General features: G+C 47.3%; 1 non-coding gene across 1 annotated transcript; it reads left to right on the top strand.

The window, feature by feature from the left end:
• Nucleotides 1-3,770: 3,770 nt before the first annotated feature.
• Nucleotides 3,771-3,842, top strand: TRNAT-CGU (transfer RNA threonine (anticodon CGU)). The gene has a single exon. It is a non-coding gene; the product is annotated as a tRNA-Thr (tRNA).
• Nucleotides 3,843-9,807: the final 5,965 nt, after the last annotated feature.

Genomic DNA, 9,807 nt, shown 5'->3' with positions numbered 1-9,807 from the left:
AGTGACCCCCCCCCCCTTTTCTCCCCACCAACAGGGCTCTCTGTTGGTGGGGTCTAATCGCCCCCAGGTTTGTTTGTTTGTTTGTAATACATATTTATTTGATTATTTTTTTAATTAAAAAAACATTTTTTTATTATTTAAATTCCCCTCCCTCCCCCCGTCTGCCTATCACAGCGATCGGCTGTGATAGGCTTCAGCCTATCACAGCGGATCGCTTCTGAGTAGCCCAGGGGGACAGCCGTGTCACACGGCTGTCCCCAGTACAGCGCTGCTGTGGATCGCAGCGCTGTACGTGTTAATTAGATGGCGGTTTTGCAGTCTAACTGTACTGAAGGTGGAGCTCAGCTCCGCCAACAGAGCAGGAGATGCGCGCGATCTCCTGCAAAACCGAGCCCCAGGACTTTACGGCGATCGGCGTTAGGCGGTCCTGGGGCTGCCGCTGCGGCATACGCCCATCGGCGTGACGCGGCCGGCAAGTAGTTCCTATCCTCGCCCTAAATTGCCCAAGAGCCTAGCCGTTAATCTTTTCCAACCACTTGTATGTTTCTTTTACCTAACTTTCTCTTATGCAACTTGTCACTAAACATAGCTTATACTGTAGTTTGAAACACCCAATAACGTAAGTGTAATTCTACAAGTCTGACACCAGGGGGTGTATAGTTCCTTGCTTGAAAGTTGTGATTTTTTTTTTCTATGTTTGATGGTCGATGAATCGCTAAAAAATTCAGTTTGCGTGCAAAGGTGTATAGAGCTTGGAATTGGGCCAATAAAAATCGTCAAGAAGGGCATGGATGCATGGTATTTGCATTATTCTATCCCCCTATATCATACCCATGTAAACTCTCCCTTTAAACGTGTGTGTGTGCGTGTGTGTGTGCGTGTGCGTGTGCGTGTGCGTGTGTGTGTGTGTGTGTGTGTGTGTGTGTGTGTGTGTGTGTGTGTGTGTGTGTGTGTGTGTGTGTGTGTGTGTGTGTGTGTGTGTGTGTGTGTGTGTGTGTGTGTGTGTGTGTGTGTGTGTGTGTGTGTGTGTGTGTGTGTGTGTGTGTGTGTGTGTGTGTGTGTGTGTGTGTGTGTGTGTGTTAGTTATGCAGTATGCATTGTTGCCAACCTTTCACGTTATTTTTTACTGACAAATACCTAAAAATTTACTGACAAGATTGTTTTTACTGACAAAATCCCCTGCTCCCTGCGCAGTGCGGCACACCGAAATATGGGCGTGGTCACGCAACAAAATGTGAGGGGGGGGTCATGTGTAGGGCCAAATATAAATGATTTTAGTAGTGCTGTAAAAGCTCTGCCATAGTGTTTCCCCCCTTCCCCAAAATACTTGTAATCTTTTAAGCATTTCACCAAAAATCCATGAAAAAATACAGATAATATGGCAGTGGTTCCCTAAAAATAGATGTAATCTGGCAGCAGCGATTCCTCCAAAATACACATAATCTGGCAGTAGTTCCCCAACATACACTTAATCTGACAGCAGTGGTTCCCCAAAAATAGGTAGCCCCAGGTCTATAGGTGTCCCCAGAATAGGTGGCCAGCGGTATAGATGCCCCCAGAACAGGTAGCCAGGGGGAGAGATGTCCCCAGAACAGGTAGCCAGGGGTATATGTCCCCAGTATAGGTAGCCAGGGGTATATGTGCCCAGTATATGTAGCCAGGGTATATGTCCCAGTATATGTAGTCAGGGGTATATGTCCCAGTATATTTTAGGCAGGTGTATATGTACCCAGTATATGTATGCAGCCTGCAGGGGTATATGTGCCCAGTATATGTAGCCAGGGGTATATGTCCCAGTGTATGTAGGCAGCTGTATATGTGCCCAGTATATGTAGGCAGGGGTATATGTGCCCAGTATATGTAGGTAGGGGTATATGTGCCCAGTATATGTAGCCAGGGGTGTATGTCCCAGTATATGTAGGCAGGTGTATATGTCCCCAGTATATGTAGGCAGGGGTATATGCCCCCAGAATAGGTAGCCAGGTTTCCCCCAGCAGGAGGGGAGCAGCGCAGAGAATAGGGAGAGCTGTGGGCACAGTGGGGAAGGGGCGCCATCTCCACCCTCCTTCCCTCACCTTGAGGCTCTCCCTCCCTCGATCTCCCCTCCAGAACTAAGTGTGGTGTGGCGGCTGGCAGCGGGTGGAACTTACCTCCTTCTCCTTGCAGCCGCAGGATGGTCGAATGGATTTGCCGCTAGTCTGGTCTGGTCTAGACCAAAACAGCGGCACCGGAACTTCCAGCGCTTGGAACGAGACAGAGGTAAGTCCCGCCCACTGCCAGCCACCGCACAACACTTAATTCTGGAGGGGAGAGCAAAGGAGGGAGAGCCCTAAGGTGAGGGAAGGGGGGGAGGGAGACGTCACCCCTTCCCCACCGCTGTCCCTACAGCTCTCCCTCTTCTCTGCGCTGCTCCCCTCCTGCTCACAGGCCGGCCGATTGGCCGCCCTTACGGATGCTGCTGAATTCACGGGCAGCTCAATTAGTAACAAAATTTACGGTATGCCGGTACATTTACAGGCAGTTGGCAACACTGATAGTATTCAGCCTTTATGTACAGATATAAATGTATAATTGATACGGTGCACCAAAACCTGCCAATGGCAACCACAGTGTCAGAGGTGCAAGAAGGGGATGGGGAACAGCTTGTTAATGATTATCACTATCTATAGAAGTGATTATTATGAGCACAGGACAAATAGAGAGCTAATACTGTAGTTGAGGGAGGGCCCTTCAGGGCCCCTCTGGCCCTAGAGCCCCGATGCGGTCGCAACCTCTGCAACCCACGGCCGGCCTTTGACCTGAGCGACCGGAGCGATCGCTCAGGGCGCCGGGCCGCCGGCTTCCAGGGGGGGTGCTGCGCCATGCTCCTGCCGCATATTGTATGTGTTTACTGCTGCGGCGGCTGCGGGCTCCAGCTTGGTTGCGCGGTCTGAGACGAGTCTCCCTCTGGCTCCGCCCCCTGGTGCTGCTGGAGGTGATGGGGACGAAGACCAGCAACGGCTGCGGCGCTGCCTCTTGGAGGCGGTGTGAGACTCCGCCCCGCGCCCGGCCGCGTGATAAGGGATGGAAGCGCGCAGAACGTGGTGTACCAGCCACCCTGCCCTGCCCTGGCTGCCTGCCTCCTGTGACTGTCCTCGAGTCGAGACCTGGTCATCTCCCCACCCAAGTGACCAGCAAAAGTAAGGCTCCGCTCCCCATGCCCAGGACCCCAACGGCAACATATGCTTTTGTAACTGTTATTCTATCTATCTATGCTTGATACATACATGATATGGGGGGGGGGGTCGGGCATCTGCCTAACTAAAAGGGGATCTGGTAGCCTAAGCGCGCGCGCGCGCACGCACGCACGCACGCACGCACGCACACACACACACACTCTCTCTCTCTCTGCCTATATATACACTAAAGGGGGGATCTGCCTACAAGACTAGTCGCCTATATACACTAAGGGGGGGGGGGGTCTAGGCTACTAGTCTTGTATGTGTAGGCAGATCCCCCCCTTAGTGTATATATTATATTGTGTGCGTGTGTGAAGAGGATGAATGGGGGGGCACCAAAATCTGGTTACGCTCAGGGCGCTGTGAAACCTAAGGCCGGCCCTGCTGCAACCCCTATTGCTACGCCCCTGGTATAACCTGTACAGACCTGCAAAACGACAGCAGCTATATATAGAGCAGTGCTCATACTGTATATGCAGAGACGAGACAGTAGTGCAGCGCCCCCTGGTGTGTGTCGGGAAGGTGCGGCGCTGTCGGCAGTGGTATGCAAGTGGCGCGGTGGCCAAGTGGTAAGGCGTCGGTCTCGTAAACCGAAGATCACGGGTTCGACCCCCGTCCGTGCCTGATCTGCCCTGCGATATTTTATAGTATGTCGGACTGTGTGCGAGCCTCTGTCTCCTGACTTCTCCCCATGGCCATATTCAGAGGTACATAAGCGTCAGCATTCTGCAAACCCCTCTCCCAAACCAACCCCCGCACCCATAAGAGACCCATGGTCAATCATCGATTCTTCTCTGCTCCATCACAAATCATATATTGAATGAATGCAGTTAATGTTTAATATACCGATGCTATAGACATCTGTAAATGTATGGCTCTCCCGGGATCGGGCTGCAGATATTACTACTCATTATAACCACAATAAATGATAACAATGATGGGCTTCCTGCAGGACAGATAGATATCCCGGTACTGGGCTGTATAGGAAGAATGGTAATAATTATATCAGAAATAATTATAATTTATGATCATTAGCACTACGATTAGCCGCCCTATAGAGGAGTATGAGGTATATAGGGAGCGTGTCGGTGTCATTCTCCCTTCAGCCGGCAGGGGGCGCACGGTGCTGTCGGTCAGTCGGTGCTGGAGGGGGAGACGGAGAGGAGACGCCGCCGCAGACGGACAGACAGACGGGAGGCAGCTGCTCAGAGGCCGGGTAGAGCCTGCAGGAGGTGGGGGCCCGCCCAGGGGTCTCCCAGCATGTGGCACCCAACACGTGCAAACTTTGTGGCTGAGGCTGCCACACCCCCCTGCAGTGACAAGAGACCCCCAGCACCTGCCTGCAGCTACAGGGGGATCTTCCGTCTGTCTGGCGACACAGAGGAGGACCCCCCCCCCCCCCACCCCCCAGCACTTCTCCCCCCAGGGATGAGGAAGGGGACACCCCACAGGTAAGGGCTTTGGCAGCAGAAGGGTTAATCTTTGTTGCAAACTTCCTGATGGTGTTACATTGTAGCAACCTGGATGGATGGGGGGGGGGGCAGTGAGGGGCACCTCGCATCAGGACTGGTGGGGAGAGCGGTCCTTGTGCTGGGGTACACACTGACCCCCTCAGCTTGCTAGGTGGTCACTTTAAATTTCTGTATAGCTGTTAACCCTGTCCTGCCCTGCCAGTTATCAAGCGAGGGGAAATTTTCTTCTGTCTGCTGCTGTGCACAAAGTTCCAGAATACAGTAAGGCGACCATATAGGAGGATATAAACTGCACCCCTTCCACTTTCCTGAGTGACTCTGTCCTCTGTCGTCCCCCCGCCCCCTCCACCGGGCTTCATCATTCGTTCTGTCTGAGCGTTCGCTACAAACCGCCAGATCTCTACCGACAATTCTCCTCTAAGATTTCCCAGAAGCTGGATTGCCCGTACTCGGAGTATATTCGTGTTTCATGGTGTGAAATCCGGTCACTCAGATCTGCAAACAGCCCGATGGGAGGAATGAATTTGCCAAAATACTGTGTGTGGATAGAATGGATAAATAGATTTAGATTCTCACACGTAAAAGGTTACAATTCCCTTATGGGGCTGCTTTATGCTGACTGTATGGATATTCTGAATAAGCGTCTGTGTGTCTCCCCCGTTGCATGCTGCTGTGGGTAACACACATGGTTATCACCCTGGCGGATTCCACTACACGTGCTGGCTGCATGCCATGCCAAAGCAGCACAGTGGTGACTTGTGATCTGGAGGATGGGCATGGCAGCATGTGTTTGTCCAGAGGATGATCGCTGTAGCTTATGTTGCGCTGGAGATATGGGCACGGTGGCATGTGTTGCTCCAGGGAACAGACGCGGCAGCATTCGTTGCTCTGGAGTTATGGGCAGGGTGATGTGTGTTGCTTGGGGTGATTGGCTCGGTGGCAGATGTACACTGGGAGACATGCATAGTTGGTAATGAGCAGAATGGGCATAGTGGCGTACTGGTGTTACTCCAGAGGATGGGTATGACAGCTTGCGTGGTCACGGCGTTTACTGGCAGCACGGTAGTTGCCAGACAGGTGGACGGTGACGGGCAGCATATAGGATAAATTCCCCCTCAACCCCTTCCCTGACTGAACGCTCGGAGGCTGCAATTAAATCCATATGTGACCGGCAGGATGGAGCGCGCCCGTATCTCGTACGTTTGTTCTGGTGGTCGGTGAGATTCAGTAGCAGGAAGGTAACTAGCTGTGGCAGACCTCATCCTAATCCATGCAGGGGTGCTGGCACCGCAGAGTCTGGCCTTGGGTCTTTGCGGGCGAGATGAGTGACTTGTTCAACTGGCCTACAAAGTCCCAGTGCCCGGCCCTTGCCAATCAACTACCAGAGATCATCCGCCGGCAGAACGCAGGGAGCCCCACTCTACACACTCCGCAGCCTCTTCATGTGCGCTTCTTGCTAGCCTTCTTTTTTTTTTTAAGAAATATGCGGTCTAATTCAATGACTTGACAAACAAAGAGCAGCGTCTGGCCCACAGAGTTTACAATCTAACCAGCGGGGAGCATCGTGTACTATATGAAGCGAGGAAATCCTACCGAAAATAGATATAAACAAATCTCCATACCACAGGTATGAATTACGCCAAAAATCTCATGCATGGAAAATAGGGCAAATTACAGGTAGACTATCCATCTATCATAGACCACGTGTTTCACACTTCTGTGCTACGGAGTGTACAATTTATATCATGTGGTGCTATATGGTTGTGGGAACCCCCAAAAATATTATATTATCAGTTTTTAAGTGTGTATGTGTGTATATGTATGTTCTATCTATCCTTAAAAAAAAATTATATAATCTTTTATTTCATAAAGTCCAATGCACGCCATTTACGACCACTTTCTATCAATACACACATGATGTAGGTAAATCTGGCCCAATACAGACAAGAAGAAAAGGCCGAAAAATAAAAAATAAAAACAAACTGAAAAATATATACCTCGACAAAAAAAGTCTGATTATTTATTTTATTCCCCCCCAAAAAAACAAAAAATATAAATAATATAAATTTATATTTTGTGTGTGCATATGTCTTTTTTTTTTTTTTTTTTTTTATTTATTTATTTTTTATTTCAGTATGTAGAAGTTCTCCTTTTATTGGGTGTACACATAATATATGCTGTGCTGTATTAGTGTGTACATATTTAGGGGGAATAGATGTGATTTACACTGTTTTATGTGATTTTTTTTTTTTTTAAATGTAAGCTATTCCTTATCTGTGATGTCTGTAAATATTATTATTCATGGCTGAAGCATTTGTATGTATGTAATGTGTGGCAAGATTACATACTCTGTAAAGCGTTGTGATATTGGCGCTGTATAAATACAACATCATAAAGTGCTGAATGCATGCAGGATAGATGTATATTATGTAACCTGTGTGCCATATATAAGATTCATATATACACAGTGCATGTATATAATTCTACAATGTCGTAGCCATTTCTGTATTGTGTATAATTTTTATGTATTTATATTGTACGGACATCATTTGCAGCACTTTACAGAGTACATGGTCATGTCGCTAATTGAGCTTTTTTTTTATTTAAATACTTTACCTTTGGGGGGGAACCATTAACATAACTTATTTGAATATTTTTTGGGATGTTTGAGAAAATCCTTGCAAACATCGGGGAGAATGTACAAACTCCATGCAGCTTGTGTACTGGCCTAGACTCGAGCAAGGCAAGAGGGTTGGCCGGCGTGTTACTGGTCTCAGCCTTGTGCCCTTTTTCTTGATCCTGTGATGGATATATGCTGTTAGAATGTATCCCTGAGCTCTGTATATTATACATATAACCACATAGCATATTTCCTAAATGATCAGTTTTTCGTGGAAGGTTCCTGGTATTGGTCCTCAGCCCAGCACATGGGAATAATTCTTAGAAAGTCAGGAGATTATTCATGGAAATGGCCAAACATGGATATGTCAGAAATCTGCATCCGGGAGCTGTTGGGGAAGATCTCCCTGCTATACGGCAGTCTTTCCTAAAATATGGGCCCATTTGTAGCGTCTGTTCAGCTGGAGGCTGCATTCCATGTATTCTGATGTGGGACAGTAATCCTATATGCAGGGAAGTGTCCCTCCTACAGACTCTCCGCAATGCGTCGGCTCCTTCTCAGATGGAAGCTTAGGGATCTTGGACTAGTCTGTGACGTTATAGGGCCACAATCCTGAAAAATCAAGTTTAAAATGCATGTATAGACATACTTATGAGAAGTACATTTCTCCCAGAGTAAAATGCACTATAAATGACTTTATCCTGTGTTGCTGTTGCTTTTAATGGGTAGCTAAAAGTTGATCAATTTATTTTTGAACTAGCCCATCTCCTCATAGGGAGATTCTCAGTATATGCTTTATTTATTACAAAAAAAATCCCTGTAAAGGATACAAAGATGCTGGTCACCCTCCCTACTTATTTGCACACTGTTTTGGCAGTTGGACTTAGCAACTGGTGTTCAGTTGGTGCTTTTAAAAATAAACAAAAAATCTGAGAATCCACCATGAGAAGATGGGCGACACCAAACCTGTCAGGTTTTGACTGCCTCCTGTAAGTGACAGGTGCATTGAAGAAAAGTCATTTTTCTAGAGCATTTTACTCTAATCTCCTTATTATATGTATGCATGAACCTGTATTTTAAACTTTACAAATTTTGACGATTGTTGTAATCTTAGCATGAATTTCGGGATCAGTGATCAGCAGCCGTACAAATCTCCTATCAGGCAGCCGTTCTCAAACCGTTCAAATGACAAAAACCTTGTAGGCCTACATATGAAACTAAATGTATTATGGGTCAGATGGGGGTGCCATAGCAAATTATGTCCAGGGCTACATGAACCCTGAGTCCCCTGATGTACGGTGATGTAATTTTCGCCACTTAAATCACATTTGAAGTGAGAGGGATATGGAGGCTGACATATGTATTTACTTTTAAACAATGCACAATGCCTGGTTGTCCTGCCGATCCTCTGCTGAAAATACACCATACAATTTTCTGTTAGATTCTTCTGTTAGATTCTTCTGTTAGATTCTTCTGTTAGATTCTTCTGTTAGATTCTTCTGTTAGATTCTTCTGTTAGATTCTTCTGTTAGATTCTTCTGTTAGATTCTTCTGTTAGATTCTTCTGTTAGATTCTTCTGTTAGATTCTTCTGTTAGATTCTTCTGTTAGATTCTTCTGTTAGATTCTTCTGTTAGATTCTTCTGTTAGATTCTTCTGTTAGATTCTTCTGTTAGATTCTTCTGTTAGATTCTTCTGTTAGATTCTTCTGTTAGATTCTTCTGTTAGATTCTTCTGTTAGATTCTTCTGTTAGATTCTTCTGTTAGATTCTTCTGTTAGAATGCATAATTAGATTATTTTCTGTAGACTGGTTATTATCTCTGGTGCATTGTCTTTTGGTTATCTCCTGCTGAGTAGAACAATGCCTTATTGCTGGACGGATAGATCGTAAGAGAGATAATTTCCAACATGTTGCGTACACATGCACTACGACCGCCAACGACTGGTCCGTCAGACCCTCCCGCTGAGCGGATCGCTCAGAAACAGCCTTATCAGTCCGCCGACAGTGCGTACACACGCTACTGTTGCCTGAAAGTCCGCCCGGCGGGAGGGTCTGACGGACCCGTCGTTGGCGGCCGTAGTGCATGTGTACGCACCTTTACAGAGAATCTTACAGAAAATTGTATTCCCAGCATAACGCCTTTTTAACCAAAGACTCTGAACCAGCATGCAGATCAGGTGCTCTGACTGAAGTCTGACTAGATTAGCTGCATGCTTGTTTCAGGTGTTATCCATACACTACTTCAGCCAAAAAGATCAGAAGGGCTGCCAGGCAACTGGTATTGTTTAAAAGGAAATCAACGTGGCAGCCTGCATACACCTCAGTTCTGATGTGTTTTAACTTCTTGCCAACCGCTCCATGCCTATTGGCGTGAAGTCCTGGGAGTGGAAATTGCAGGAGGATCGCGTGCACATTCCCGCTTGAATGACTGAGCTTAGTCATCAGTCTCCCAGCGGCGATCGCCGCTAGGAGACTGTTAGACAGCGAAACTGCCGT

Source organism: Hyperolius riggenbachi, chromosome 12 (genome assembly GCF_040937935.1).
Source record: "Hyperolius riggenbachi isolate aHypRig1 chromosome 12, aHypRig1.pri, whole genome shotgun sequence".
NCBI classification, from domain to species: Eukaryota; Metazoa; Chordata; class Amphibia; order Anura; family Hyperoliidae; genus Hyperolius; species Hyperolius riggenbachi.
The sequence above is the reverse complement of the archived record's forward strand: the minus strand, read 5'-3'. Positions and strand labels throughout refer to the sequence as shown.